This window comes from Carettochelys insculpta, chromosome 15 (genome assembly GCF_033958435.1).
Source record: "Carettochelys insculpta isolate YL-2023 chromosome 15, ASM3395843v1, whole genome shotgun sequence".
Lineage (NCBI taxonomy): Eukaryota > Metazoa > Chordata > Testudines > Carettochelyidae > Carettochelys > Carettochelys insculpta.
Window position 1 is genome coordinate 36,095,768 of NC_134151.1, and position 12,992 is coordinate 36,108,759.

A 12,992-nucleotide genomic window follows, 5' to 3' on the forward strand; every position below is an offset into this window, starting at 1 on the left:
AAAGCAAGCGAGGGTGAGAGGGGTTACACCGGCTTGCTATGGGCACAGTTAGGAGCTTTGGAATCGTTCAAAGGTTTTGATGAATTTTTTAATACTATAAGAACAAGAAATAAAATAGTATGCCACAAAGGAGCCCTTTGTATAGAACATGGTCTGGGCTTATTCGTTCTTACTTTGATGTAGCTTAAAAGCTGCAGTGATCTGCTGTTTGCTGTCTTAACTGTGGACCCATTCTACTGGTCTGGTTTTCTGTGTCCTGCCTTGGGATAAGAGACAAAGCTCCTGCTAATCAGTACCTTAATCTAGATCTGTGCAAATTAACATGCCATTACGCATCAGCCTTCTGCACAAACCTTCCTTTTTATTTAAGGTGCTAACTACAAAATGGCTATTTCATCGTCTATGGATTTTGGAGCTGTTCAGAGACTGCTGACGTTCATTTGGGGTGCCTCTCGCATTTCTAGCAGATAGCCGCATGCAGCGTAAATTCATAGCTTATAGGAAGAAATCACTGATGGGTGAAGACCGCTGAGGACCTTCAGATGAAGGTGCTGCTCCTTTCCTATTGACTCTAAAGAACATGTGTTGTTCAAGCCTGAACAGACACCGTGATGCTCAATCTGTCAGTTGTGCGAACCAAACCCAGGGTTTTAGGATGAAACTCATCAGCTGTGTCTACACTACCTCCCTACTTCAAAGGGAGTAAAGGGACTTCAACGTACCCCAGGCACTTCGAAGTACCAGTGGGTGAGCCACAGCTAGATGCGAGCCAGCACTTCGAAGTTGCCATGGGGGGGAATTTGCTTAAAGAAGTGCTGCATATGCACCACAGCACTTCATTAATAAACTCCCAACGCCTTACTTACCATCCTGCCTTTGAAGTAGGGAGGTAGGGTAGACAAGCCCATCCAGTTTCTTTAACTTCCTTTGCATATGTTTGTGTTCAGAAGTGGTTGTAATTGCACCACGTTGGTAACTGACCTAAATTTTAAGGACATAGCCAGACCAGAACAGACTCAATATTTAAGGCACAGAAAACCAAAAACAGTAAGCAAGGAGGACAAATCAGAAAAAGATAATCAAGGTGAGCAAATCAGAGAGTGGAGGGGTGGGGGGAGGGTCAAGAATTAGATTAAGCCAAGTATGCAGACTGAGCCCCTATAGTGACTCAGAAAGTTCCTATAGCGATTTAAACCATGTGTTAATGTGCCGAATTTGAATATAAAAGCTCAAATTCGGCACATTAACACATGGTTTAAATCGTGATGGGAACTTTCTTAGTCACTATAGGGGCTCGTCTGCATACTTGGCTCAGTCTAATTCTTGACCTTCCCCCCACCCCTCCACTCTCTGATTTGCTCACCTTGATTATCTTTTTCTGATTTGTCCTCCTTGCTTACTGTTTTTGGTTCTCTGTGTCTTAAATATTGAGTCTGTTCTGGTCTGGCTATGGTCTGAAGAAGTGGGTCTGTCCCACAAAAGCTCACCTAATAAACTATTTTGCTAGTCTTTAAAGTGCTACTTGACTGCTTTTTGCTTTGATAGTGTACAGACTAGCACAGCTTCCTCTCTGTTACTAAATCTTAAGGAGTGTGGCTTTTGCGAGGGAGTTATCCAGCGGGGTACGGCTACTGATGCTATTAGCCTAACTGCTTTCTTGGGAGTTCTGTGGCGTTCTTTCCCCCACCCCCAACCCCTCACTTGTGTATTAGTAAGCTGTATAAATCTCCTGTCTGTTTATTTTCACCCTTGTCTTCTGTTAGGTCAATAATGTGACTGTTAATCTGAGTGAATTTGAGAACACTTCCCAAGTGACCTCAAAAGCAATGCGCTTGAGAACGCAGGTATTTGTCACCCTTTATTTTTCCACTTTCAAGCTGAGTGCTTTACATGCTTTTTTAAATGTTATAAATTTATTACTTGATTTCCAAGCTACATCTCTATAATACCTGAGTCATTTTAAATAGCAGTAGAACAGACACTTGTTAAGGAACAACCTAGACTGGAAGAAATCATTCCTATTTATTCTGGTGCCCTGTGGAATTTGCCTGAGTCAGGAGGAATGAGTGATAGCTGAATAAGACAGTCAGAATTTCGTCCTTGGTACAAATTGAACCTCTCTAATCCAGAACTCCTTCATCTGGCAACATCTGTGATCTGCACTGATTTTAGTTAGCCTGACAACCACTTCTTGTGGGTGTTGCCAAGTTCCATGTGGTCCCATAAAGTTTGTTCCCAGCTACCAGTCCTGACTCTGTGTTGTTGTTTAGTTCAAATTTACTCCTAAATTATCTTCTAAGAGCCCAGTAAACAGTGGAAGTGTTGAAAATACTGCTAGACCATACTGACCTCCCATGACCCATCAAATTCTCTTGTTTGGCAGCGGTCAAGTCCCGAGGGTGCTAGACGAGAGAAGTTCAACCTTTACTAAAAATAACAGCTTTTTAAAAAGAAAAATGAGTTCATCATAACAATAAATAATACTAACTGGACATAAAATGTATAACGATAATCAGAAACCAGTTACAAACCAGCATGTGGTCAGCACTCTGGTTCTGGCTGAACTACTCTGTCTCTGGTGTAAGGGTGTGCTAGAAAGGAAGACTTTAATGTCATCTCTTTTCATTCCTGATTCTGAGGTCGTATGGCACCAGACAGGCGGCACATGACTGAGACTATTCTATGGACAGCTGCCTCATGGGCGTCTCCACTGGCCTGGAGATGGTGGGGCACAAGATAATTTTTGCTCATCTTTGTGTGCTCCCTGTTCACTCAGAGGAGGGGCTGGAAGCTTGTGGCTTAGATCGGCTATGCATATGCAAGGGGTAGTAATTACAATCTTAGCACATTCAGAGACTTTAAGGCCAAGAGGATCCATTACAAACTTCTAGCCAGACCTCCAGTAGAATATAGGCTGTAGAATTTTACCCAGTAGTTCCTGTGTTAAAGTAATAAGTTTTGCACAACAAACCATGATCAATAAGTTGATTCTTGTCCCTCTGCCAGTCAATTGTTTTCTTCAGTCATGTAGGGAAATAATGACCCATATTAAATGCATCCCTTTAAATTCAGGCCTTTTGAATGCCCAGTGGCTCAGGTCTGGATGAGAGGGAAGATGCAGCCTATGTATTTACAAACATCAGGTTTTGTGTCTCCATAAGTGGGATTCCCACAATGTTGCCACCCAAATTCGAATCTTGCCCAATTGCTTGATATGTAGAATCTGAGAAGACCACACTGTGTGTTATGGCTGCAGGTTTTTAATGGAAGTATTAACTCTGGCTGCTCTATTGTCCTTTTTTTCCCCTGCTTTTTTGGGGCGTGGGGCTTGTAAAGTGTGCTTCCCCTCTGCCCCAGAGTGTAGAGGCTGACATGTTAATGGTCAACAGCTCATAATCTCTCTCCAAATTGGAGAATTAAGCTGATTTTGACTCTTTGCACTTCTCACGTTAGTGTCACAGTATGAAAATAACCTGAAATGTAAACTCATGCAGTAGGCAACTAACTGAAGCTTGAGCTGCTGGGAGGACTGGAAGTGAGATGCAAATTGCTCATTATGGACAGCTTTTGTCCATTTTAAAGCTGACTTGTCTCTTGAAAGGCTGGCTTTTTACAAGAAGAATTGTTATGCTCAGGGAAAAGTTTTCTATATCATAACAGTCCTGTAGAGGCATGTAGTGAAATGAACAGCCATGAAATTGAATTACAGGTGTTGTATTCTTCACTGTTTAAATGGCTCTACTATGTCATGGGCCTTTTTGTTTTATTTTGGAGAAATAACTGCAATTTACTGGGATCCTTAGAGATGGCTTTATAAGTAGTCTGGGGTTGTTTAAGGCTTCCATTAAGATGGAAAATTACTCTTATCTATCAAAAACAAAGCTTCTTTTTCCATCCACTAGACATGAAGTTGGTCATGGAAAACCATTTTCGAGCTTTCATTTTTTTAAACATTTGCCTTTATATTTTTCAGTTTTCAGAACATCTGTTCAAGTTTCTGAATGCTCATAAGTTTGTAGCCATTCAGATTTAGTTATGACATGACTGAAAGCCTCAAATAATGACTCTGCAGGTAGTCACATGAATGAATGGACGATTTGCTTTGTTCGCTTTTAATTTGTTTGAGCAGATTAAATGCCACAAACAATTCACAAACAAATTTACAAGAGGCAAGGATTAGAAGGCTGTCTTTTAAGGATCACTGAAACTATTGTAAGGAAATTTTGCAAATTATATTAATCATTTTAGGCCAATGTTTTGAACCTGGAGGTTAGTGGTTAGGTTCCAAAGTTCTTATGTAGGCACCCAAAGAGGCCTAATTTCCATATGTACTGATCATCCGCAGCATGGATGGATACCCTGCCTCTGCACGTCCCTTTGAGGGGCAGTGTTTCCCCTGGAAGATTGTAGTTTGCAAGTATTTTGGGCTGTTGAAAAATTATTTCCACCACCACCACCATCACTCACAGATGTGTGCAGTGATCCAAATTCATCTTCTGCTACCAAGAGCTCTGACATATACCAGAAGAAGTCAGCGTATCCTAGGGCTGGGTTAATCCCTACATGTCTTCAGTCACAATCTTTTTATCTAATGGCTCAGACAAACTCGTAAAGAGACATTGGTGGAAAGTCCCAGAATGCATCAGTGCAGACATTTCAAGTCTTCACAAGGCAAGGGAAACATTTTCATTTAGTGCTGTGGTTTTGTTAAATCATTTTTGTATGTGTTTGTTTCTGTCATCTGTTCAACTAATGACCGTATAATAAGTAGATTTTTTTCAGGTTATCGAGCTACCATCCACAGGCGTTAACTGTGGGTGAGTAATGATTTGTAAATGGCAACCATTGTGAAATGTGAGAGTCCTTTGGTCAGGTGGGCATTTCATTGCTGGTTTCAGCTTTACTCTATCTGGTTTTGTTTCTTGCTGCAGGTGTTTGAACAAGGTGTGTTTGTCTGTATTTCTTCTTTCCCAATTCAGCAAGAATGTTTCACCCTCAAAAGATACTATGCAATAGGCATCCTGGTTGTGAAAGATTAGCTAATGTTTGATGCTCTAGGTTGGAGTTTTAAAAGGAGCCTAGGCCATTTTATGTAATTTGGGCATTTCTAACCCCTTTGAAAATTCCAGCTCTAGTTTACTGGTAAGAGTGTGCAAACACCATAGCCTTCTCTGCTTTTCATACTGCTTGTCATTGTTTCTCTTCATCCTTTGAGAAATCAGAGCTGGCCCTCTGATTCTTCAAAGGACTTAGACATACCAAAGAGAGAGAATTTTATGGATGGATGAATCATAGAAGATTAGGGTTGGAAGAGGTCATCTAGTCCAACCCTCTGCTAAAAGCAGGACTAACCCAATTTAAATCATCCCGACCAGGGTCATGACATCTAGCTGAATTTTCAAAACTCTACGTGCTGAAGACCTTGAGAGATGCTGATGCTATGAATTTTCTGCTTGTTGCTACAGGGTTTTCCTCATTTTTCTTCAAAACTTCATTTGTGGAAATCCTATTGGGTCTTCTTGCATGACCTTATTTGTCTGTTTTCCAGTATCAACTAGGATCAGCTAGAATTTCGTATGTGTGTCTAAGCTTTTGGTTATGGTATTTTGAAGTAGCAATGGGTATGTTTAAGGTATTTCCCTCTTTCCAGTTTTGAAGTGAGAGTTTTCACTGCACATAACAGGCCAATTAGTGTGTCAGACCTTGGCTCTGTCCACTTGGATCAGCTGTAGCCTCCCTGTCCCCCTTTCCTTTGAAGAATTCTATTTCTTGGCACTCTTTAAAAATTAATTGTTTTATTCAGGGCAAGGTAACACTACAGCAGAAGGTTGTATTGACATACGCAATTCCAGCTATGTTAATGATGTAGCTGGAGTCTCTATACCTTAATTCGGGCTTCTGCACCATCTCCACTAATGCTGCTGTCAACTTCCCTTACTCCTAATGAAGGGCAGGAGTACCGGTATCAGTGCAGGCACCCTGTAAGTTCGATTTACTGAGTCCCTACTAGGCACGCTAAATCGAACTCGGGAAGATTGACCGTAGTAGGGTAATCTTCCCTGTGGTGATGCACCTTAAGGGTATTACAAAAGAAAAGGGCCCAGCTTTGAAAGTACATTTTTGCATGCAGATTTTCATGGACATTAATGTTGTACCCATTGTTGATGTGTTTGTCAAGTCCTTTTACCACGTCATTTAAAGTGTGGTGTAAAAAGCTAGAAGAGACTTTCTCAGATGCCCTTGAAAATTTTATGTATTAAGTAATACAGTAGAAATACTGCTGGAATGCGTTTATAATATTTTTGTTTTTGTTTGACCTTGGTTTTAAGGGAAACGGCAGCTACAGTCATTACTAATGATTTGCTGTTCATAAGCCCACAGAACTGAGAGGGCGAGACCAAGTGGGCACGTTTGGTGGCGCTACCTGATCCTGGCGAGCTACAAGTGAAACTGAGTTTGATGGTTCTTGTTTGTGCAAACTACAAAATCTTGATGGAATTCAGGTCTACTTAGCCAGCTACACTATACCCTGCTCCTGGCCCAAGCTTGTTGGGGCTGGCAGGCCTGTCTCCTGTCTGGACTCAGGGAAACTGGCACTTGGACACATGCTGTGCAGTGCACGGGGTGGGTGCTACAGCCATGCCACCTGAAGCACCAGGACTGGGAGTGCAGCAGCTGGATCACCCAGTGCCCTGGAACTGGTTGTCCGATGCAACAGAACCCTGCCTGGAGCACTGGGGCCAGGAGTCACAGTGGGCATCAGTGGTGGATTAACATAAGGGCAGTTGCCTGCGGGCCCCCAGATGTGTGGGGCTCCACGGCTCCATGCTCAGAAGAGAGGGACATACAAACTGGCAGACCAATTTATGCACACACAGGAAGTGAGTCCCAAGTTGTGTGTTCAGTGTATTCTTCCCAGAGATCCTTAGTGCCCTGTGTTGAGACAGGTTTGTGTGCTATTTCACAGCTTTTTCTCTCTCCCTCCGCCTTCCTGCGCTCTCCTGACCTTTCCTCAGAAGCGTTGGGCTCAGCAAATGCTCCCGCCATTGGTTATGGCTATGTGTGTGCACTGATGAAACCTGGTTCTCCGTCAGGCATGGCATAGGGCCTGATTCTGCCACTCTGCAGTAAAAGAAATTGCCTCACCAGCCAGTAGTTGCATTGATCCCACTTTGGAGCCAAGTTCAACTCAGTGTGAACAAGAGTGAAACGAGTGTCAAAAAATTCAAGGATAACTAAGGGCTATAGAGTGCCACCCCAGCCCAGAGAACCAACCAGCTCTCCCTCATGCACACTTGGTATTGCTCTGACACGTGCTTTATGGAATGCCTCGCACGTGCCCACTCTTCGCAGGCTGGGGTAAAGCTGAGGACATTGCTTAACCTCCCGCTTCACTTTTGGGGTGCAGCACCCTTTTTGCAACCCCTGGAGATCAAGATGGGTGGAGGGACGGGTGTGTTAGAGGGAGTCACCAAGCATTCTGTGCAGTATGTGTGGCTTTAGGGAGGTTAATCTGTAATTGGAGCCGCTGGGCAAACAGCTCTTTAATGCGGAGCCAGTTGAGTGTGATAAGAATGGAGTCTCCTGTTGTTCCATGGAGCATAAAACAAGGGAACAAGCAGATACAAGCCTCTGTGCTTGGTAGAGTGAATCTGGCCCAAACAGTGGCTAGTTATGTTTGTGCAGTTCTTTGAGGTCCACTGTTTATCAAAAATAACCAGGAGGGGCAGTGTTTTTGTTTTTGTTTTCTTTTTGTTACACTTTGCAACTATAGCATCAGGAGCCACAAAGTCGTCCTTAAAGAGCTGCAGACCTCTGGCCTATATTGATCACCTGAAGGAACTGCCAGGATCTAGCCCAGCAGCTTCTTTCATATTGGCCTGCTGGGCCCTGATTGGCGGCCAGTCTATCCCCTCTGGAGGACCTCTTGTCTGTTCCTCATGATGAGATTTTGGGGTGTCAGTGCCACATGTGGAAAATAGGGTCATAGTCTGTCACATTTACTTCTGCAGAATAGTGCCTCTGTTGCAGTGGGGATACCACTGCAGGGCAAGCAGCTTCTCAGCTGGAATAAGGGTGTCAGAACTGCTCTCAGAATAAATCAGTAAATATGAAACCTAGGTCTGGGTCAGAAGTGAAGGATAAACCAAACAGGCACTGGTAAGAAATATTCTGCTTCCGTTCACATTCTGAGAATGACAGATGTCACGTTCATATGGATGTGGCTGTTCAAAAATCAATACATTGTTGGATGCGTTGACAAAAAGAAAGCATTTTAACTCCTGGAATATCGCTTGAAAATGTTTTTGTCTCAGAGTGCTGGAGAAACTGCCCCAGAATAGTTTATCTGAATGAAAATGTTGCCCTTATAGTACTCTCAAGGTCATTGTCGGGTGGGTTAATTGAGAGAGAAGTTCCTGGTGTAAAAGTTAGCTCTTCCCAGAGGATGGACTATCAAAAGAATCTGACTTCTGAAAATCTGATCTGATTGATTCCTCCAAAATCTGTTTCTGGACAATTTGTGCCATCTTCCATTTATATTTTCCGCCTACTTCAGTTGTGATGGATTGTGATGGAACAGAAGGTCAGATTTTCAACCTAAGCAGAGAAAAATTAAAGCTTTTTTAAGTATGTCTATTTGTGGAATTGTATTTTATATATAGGCTCCATGGAAGGCACTTTAATTCGGGCTGTGGGGAGGGAGGGACGGAGAAGTGGCGAGGCTGAGGATTTAAAAAGTGTTTGCTTTGGAATCCTCCTCATTTCTGTGCTCACCCCGTGAGCATTAGGAGTGAGCAGAGGCACAGACATAGCAGCAGGAGATGTATAACGTGACCGGTTTTGTGTTTTTTTAAGCTAATGGGCTCTTTGCTATTTAAGCTGTCATTAGAGTAGCGTGTAAGTGTGGTCTGGATTCAAATCAAAGTGTAACGGAAATGGCAAGTACAATGAGAGCTGCAAAGTGGAAAGCTAAGTCCCAGCCTGGGCCATGTGGATATTCTGGAAGTGGGAATTTGCAACCAGCAGCACCACAAGGAGAGTAAATACGGAGCTACCCCTTCCCAGACATTTCCAAGCATTCAGAATGTATCTCGATACAATCCTGCAGCTCTTCCCTGAGAACAGGACTGTGATGGGGTGAACTAAGCCCTGATGCCATCCCAGTGAGAGGAGCAGACGAGAGGTCCTTCAGAGGGGATAGACTGGCTGTCTCTGTGGCAGGCAATCGGGGCCCATCAGGCCAATATGAAAGAAGCTGCTTGGCTAGATCCTGGCAGTTCCTTCAGGTGCTCAATATAGGCCAGAAGTCTGCAACCTGCGGCTCTGGAGCTGCATGCGGCTCTTTAAGGACTTCTTTGTGGCTCCTGATGCTACAGTTGCAAAGCATAACAAAAAAAGAAAACGAAAACAAAAACACCATCCCTCCTGGTTATTTTTGATAAACAGTGGACGTCAAAGAGCCCCAAAATGAACTGATATTTAAATAGCAAACAATATGTGATCTCAAAATGTTGGATAGCTCCCCCTACGGTCCTCCAGAGAGAGAGATGGGTCAGGAGTGAAAGTCAGTAGAACAGTGGTACAAACATACACGTGAAGTGTGAGGAAATAGAATATGTGAAAAGTTTGTGACCATCCTGCAGTAAGCATGTATCCCATTACAAATCATTGTGTGTGCGCTGTTCTTAAAATAGGAGTTACAAAACCATGGTTAAATGTTATTTATTAAGGACCATCTTGTATTCGCATGCGTTACAGCTCTTGAATTATTGAGTGTTTTACTGAATTGGAAAACGTGGCTCTTCTTTCTATTTTGGTTACTAACTCCTGATCTAGGCAGATCCCTATGCTGCCTGGGAGACCAGCAGAACTTGGACAGCTCCGAGTGTGAGCTGATCTTAGACCTGGGCAAGACCCAGGTCCCTGTGTCCGGAGACTGGCCAGACACCTATTAGAACTGACAGCACCCTGGACTGGGTGAGTCAGATCCCACCCTCAGAACCCAGAAAATAACAGGCAAGACAATATGCGGTATGCTGGGCCACAAAGGGGAGCTCAAGAGCAGGTGGACCCTGTCACAAAGACAATTACCTTTCAGTAATTAAGGATTCCATATCGTTGGTCTCATATGCATGTGCTTTTCTTGTCCTGGGACTCTCGTGTGGAGAGTAGCAATGGTGGTTCAGTGTGGAACACAAGCCATTTACCATGAAATTGTACTATTGGATAAGTCCACAGAGTTATTGTCGCTTGGGATTAAAGCCAATCCTGAAAAGTAGGGGTGAAGTCCCAGCCCTCATGGAAGTGAATGGCAAAAAATCCCACTGATATTATGCGGGGTGGGGAAGGGGGTAGGCAGGATTTCACCTCAAGTCTCTGGGATGTAAATGGACTGCACACTGACCTTCTGGGCCACTCAGTAGCTTGATGCAACTGGGATGCTTCTGAGATGTTCTACCAAAACAGCGATTGATTAATTATCCATCTTAAGACACTGGAGCAATGTCTGTTTGGGACTTGAACTTGTTTTACTTCATGGAAAGGACAAATGCTTCTTGCTCTGGACAAAACTAAGCCTTTCCCTGGTTAGTGATTTCTCAGTAGAGAGCAAACATGAAAACCAACTGCCATCTCTGTGGTTATCCAAATAGGTAGGTCTTCAGGGGTCATGCTTCTAAATGAAATCCAAGAGCTCCTTGACTTAGAAGGAGAAGGTATCTGCACTTCTTTCAACATTGGCGATGGAAGCTAAGTTAAAAAGTGACAAAGCATTCATAGCACATCCAAAGACTGCATGCTAGTGCTGAATTGATTGTGAGCCCACTACACCATCAGGACCAGTTCACCCTCTGTTATTCCAGTTCAGGCTGTATGGGGAACACACAGCATGAGTTCAACAAAGCAGTTTTCAGGATGTGTGATAGCAATGAGTTGTATTGTTACGCTCTCTTTGTATAGCCCAAATGGTTTTGTGGCATGACATTCATTTACATGGTGACCTACATCGCATATTAGCAACCAGTCTGTCTCCCACTGTGTGTCTGGATCAAAATCTAGGGTGTTTTTTTCCTGATCAAACAAATCATTCTAGTCCTATATAGATAATGGAAAATGCTTTAATGTTCCATGTTCAGAATTATCGGTAGCAGCTGGCAAAGTGAAAAATCTGTTCTGTAAGGAAAGAAATACCAGTAGGTGACAAGTACTCACATCTGTTGTTTAATTGTATCTATACTGCAATTTACAGCAAAGGAAACAAAAATATCAGAGTCGCTTCATTAATTTCATTGTTTTTTTTTCTGTAACAGTATTTTATTATTGTTACAACAAAAGTATAAACTATATTAATGCACACGATTGTATTTCATAAATATGCATCCAGCTTAACATAGCTGCATAATTCTTTTAAAATTGCCTTGAGAGTGCAACATATTACCGATACAGCTTTATATCTGCTAATAAAATTATATAAACAAAGAATTTATATAATTTTAGGCCCATCTGCAGTAATTTTTTTCTTCATTATGATGGTTCTTTAGGCTAATGTACAGCAGTTTAAAAAGTAATTATTCAAGTTTTTTAGAAGAAATACTTCAGGGCTTTCATACTAGTCTTTTTGGAGTCATATTCTGTTTCTAGTTTCTTGTTCCTATCTTGTTTTTAGAGAGATTCAGTGGCATAACATGACCATGTGCTTATGCCAGCTTGCACTGGTTTAAGTTAATCTAGTATACAACCCTGCATAAGCAGACTTTGTTATAGCAGCGTAAGTGCAATTTATTTGGTTTGTGTTAAAACTTGTTCTGAATTGACTTAAGCTAAACTGAAGTAAGCATTGTTTAAACCCAGTGTCCACACAGCCCTTTGCATCAGTTCAGTTAAACTGGTTAAAAATTGCAAGTTAGGGCATGTCTCCACTTGCCATTTAAAGCAGAAAAAGTCCATGGGAGCATCTATACTTGCTAATGAGTTTTTGTGGTGAAACTCAGGGGTTTCACCCAAACAAAATCCCCCTAAAAATACCAACCAACTCCATAGGAGGTGTTTAGGTCTTACTGGTGATGATTTTGCAGTAATGTGAAGACCTGTTTTTGCTATTTACAGAGCTTTTAGCTTCTCCAGGATATTCCACAGTGTCTGGGTGGCAACTCTAGCCAGCACCTCTGCTGCTAGATGTCCACCCTTTCCACCTCTAAAGCCCTGGGAGTGTTAAAACTCCCTTTCCCATTTTCCTGGCAAGTGCTCACTTACTGTCTGGCCGGGTGACAATGCCTGGCCCCTGGTGCGGTGCTGAGTGACTGGACTGCCCAGTGTTTTGGGACGTGGGGACTATGCTGGGACCCAGAATGCCCTGCGCAATAATCCCTTCGCTTCCCAGGAGAGTGCACTGTGCAATAGTTACACTCGGGGACTACTCTGATCGAAGTGCTGCAAATGTAAACGCACTCCAGCACCCGTGCTGCTAAGTGAACACACAAACCAGCACTTTTCTTTTCCTGGTTCCCTATCATCTGCAAATGTAGACGGAACCTAAAACGGGTGCAACTCTGTGTGGACACTTGTCGTTTCTCCTGGTCATTAAATCCCATCCCTGCATTGATTACCCACTAGCCGGGACCTGTGCAAAGTCATGCTGATGTAATTTTTTCCCTAGCATCTGTCAAAGCACTGCACAGCACAGGAGTAAAGACAGCAAATTGCATGTGATAAAAAAACGCTGCAAGGGGGTTTATGACAGAGATCCCCCCGGTTAACTTGCAACCATTTACCGGCACTTCAGCTTATAAGGGGGGCCTCTTTGCTGCAAGGGAGAGAAGTTAGGTGTGGGTGCTGCACTTCTGAATTCCTCAGCATGGAGTGCAAGGTCTGTGTATAAATGCAGCTAATGATACTCAGGATTGTGTGGCCTCCAGCCATTTAAGGTAATGGCATGAGCAATCTCACTCCATTACTTTTGAGTGGTAGCTGTTCATACTAAAGCACTGCATCCC

The 12,992-nt window shown here is 43.0% G+C and overlaps 1 protein-coding gene across 5 annotated transcripts in view; it reads left to right on the plus strand.

The window, feature by feature from the left end:
* The window catches only part of SGCD (sarcoglycan delta), a 626,611-nt gene that overhangs the window by 159,245 nt on the left and 454,374 nt on the right, over window positions 1-12,992 (plus strand). Inside the window, exon 2 of one of the 5 annotated variants that reach the window (XM_075009826.1) lies at window positions 1,764-1,844. The exons of the other annotated variants lie outside the window; for them this stretch is intronic. The gene's annotated coding sequence lies outside the window, so the exon portion shown is untranslated. The remainder of the gene's footprint in view (window positions 1-1,763; window positions 1,845-12,992) is intronic. 5 annotated transcript variants of the gene reach the window in all.